The sequence below is a fragment of the Penaeus chinensis genome, chromosome 30 (genome assembly GCF_019202785.1).
Source record: "Penaeus chinensis breed Huanghai No. 1 chromosome 30, ASM1920278v2, whole genome shotgun sequence".
Classification (NCBI taxonomy): domain Eukaryota; kingdom Metazoa; phylum Arthropoda; class Malacostraca; order Decapoda; family Penaeidae; genus Penaeus; species Penaeus chinensis.
In genome coordinates this window covers 12,518,523-12,521,022 of record NC_061848.1, presented here as the reverse complement: position 1 = coordinate 12,521,022, position 2,500 = coordinate 12,518,523, and the positions used below count along the sequence as shown (strand labels likewise).

At 36.5% G+C, this 2,500-nt stretch overlaps 1 protein-coding gene across 2 annotated transcripts in view; it reads right to left on the bottom strand.

Annotated features, from left to right (window-relative positions):
- LOC125041417 (sodium-independent sulfate anion transporter-like) overlaps window positions 1–2,500 on the bottom strand; it is a 9,516-nt gene that overhangs the window by 143 nt on the left and 6,873 nt on the right. Inside the window, exons 3-4 of one of the 2 annotated variants that reach the window (XR_007116268.1) lie at window positions 766–2,500; window positions 1–594 (exon numbers count right to left, since the gene is read on the bottom strand). The exon at window positions 1–594 is cut by the window's left edge and continues 143 nt beyond it; the exon at window positions 766–2,500 is cut by the window's right edge and continues 1,249 nt beyond it. The gene's annotated coding sequence lies outside the window, so the exon portion shown is untranslated. The other variant, XM_047636366.1, reaches the window with a different exon arrangement.

The following is a 2,500-nucleotide window of genomic DNA, read 5'->3' as shown; positions in this document are numbered from 1 at the left end:
TTATCTTCAACATTTCTTAAAGAAAAAAAAACATATTTTACATTGCTGTCTTTCACAACTGCAAGTTTCGCCCCCCTTTGCAACTTCATCCACTCTCTTTTACCATTCTTAACGCTATCACGCACAGCATATCTTAGTTCATTCATAATACAATAACCAGGTGATGAATACAGGTGTTTGCATATAAGAAAACAGTCACTGATCAATGTGCACACAAAAAAAATATGTGTGATGTGTACATGTTTGTTTAAGTGGACATTAGGTCTATGTTTACGGTTGTGTACATAATGTAACATTGATCAGTCCAAGACCATAAAGTGTGTAACAAAAAATGCGTCCATTATGTAGTAAAATTACAAAAATATCAGTAGTTAATATCTCCATCAAACACAGGTATACCATATATCAGTAGTCAACAGTTTAACAAAAAAAAAAATAGCTCATATGTATAAATCAATAATATTTGGACGTTGAAAATTATATTATCGTATCTCCACGGCATTATCAGCAATTCAACTACTGTGTTGCATAACATTTATCATAGTACATATAAAGAGAACCCTAGGCAAAGCGCAAATAATATCTCTTATGAATCTTTCAGCAAGAGAAATTATATCATCAAAGTAAATAAAAAAAAAATCCCCATGTGTAAAAATAAACGTTATCCGTTTCGAGAAAGGATGGACACGTATAATCATTCATGTAGAAAAAAACAGACATATCTGTCAGTGAAAAGATGCTGGTTATTTTAGTAATCAAATAAACCATACCCAAAAATAAAGACAGATGAATCTCAATAATTATAATTACTTTAAATAACATCAAATTTAACAAACGTTTTCTGTAGCAATACTACTGTGACGTTAATAAAACCACTTTCTCTCTCTCTCTCTCTCTCTCTCTCTCTCTCTCTCTCTCTCTCTCTCTCTCTCTCTCTCTCTCTCTCTCTCTCTCTCTCTCTCTCTCTCTCTCTCTCTCTTTCTCTCTCTCTCTCAAAAGAATCACTAATCTCAATCTCAAGAATCCCTAATCTCGACTTGTCACAAGAGGATACTAACCTACACCTTGTCTCTATTAATGTAAAAACGAAATATTCCGACGATCATTACTAACATTGTCTCGTCACAACATCTCCCCCTTAGGTTGCTGGCGGTAACCTATGAACCATTATGCTCAAATCGTCTTATCTATATAGTCCTTTAGTCATTTATTTATTACTTTGTCTTTTTCGAGGTTAATGGATAGAGCTTAAAGTACATGTGCTATTTTCTAATTTTGTTTAGAGTTGTGAATAAGTGAGGGTAAACCTAAGCTTAAGGTTAACCATAACGATTTGTTCTCTCATCGGTAGGTCTTCACCTACAGAGAAAAAGTCGACCTATTTATTCTAACAGGGGAAAATAGCAATCTCTGATGTTCATATTTTCTCTAATTGTTGTAAATTGTGTATCCTCTTTTACTTATGACAAAAATATCCCACTCTTTGACAGCAGGAACGAATCGCTCCACTACCACCACCAGTACAAAAAAAAAACTGACCCGTTTTCTATGAAAGTCGCGATGACCTGACTCTCCACCACAAACAGGACACTTCAAAACTCTCTAATTGCTGGAAGAACACAGGCTACCAGACCAAGTTCTCGTATGGTCTCATTTGGGGTACCCTACTGACGATGTGTAAAGTGTGATATCCACGAAGAAATGCAAAATTTCAACCGATCTGTGAACCATAAACAACCAGAATCTACAATCTCAACAACAATATCTGTTAAGAACCATTCTGTATGGCAGTTAGAGAGAAAGGTGAAGGCACAACGAGGCGGAAAACGTAACATCTTTTAACTCTCAATGGCTCAATTATTCCAATTCTTAAAAGATTCCATTAACTTTTTAATCCATGAATATGCGCCTACGTATAACCTGCCCCTCTCACTGCCACCACTGCTATGTAGTCGATAGCAAAAAATGGTGACACATAGTATAACAACAAGATGAAATAGCATGTGACACATATATTTACTGACTTTTTGGCACCTCAAAAAATGTCTAACTATAAGATTCATGCAGAAGATGTGTGTGTGTCCTTTGTCTCCGGATCGTTTAGACCCTCAAATAACGAGTCGTCACCGTCAACAAGCGAGGACACACCTTGAAAGTTAGGAGGAAAAAGATGAAAACAAGAAAGCCGAAGGAAAAGAAAGTGAACAGTTCACACTAGTTCAAGTTACTTCTAAATCAGACGCGAGTTTTCTCTGTTAAGACAGAGTGGCTCAGAGTGGGAAAGAGTAAGACACCGTGATCAAGATATGTTGGCGATCGTCGTCTACGAGGGAAGGGGAGGTACTGAGGATGAGACCGAAGGGGAAATTAGTTTAGACGGAAAAATGGGGTCTGTACTTCCGGGGGAAATGTCTAAACACGGAATTCTAAACTATCAAACACTTCTAACACCCTACTGAAAAGAAAGAAGTTCTCTAAACGAACTGAGACATTTCTATAA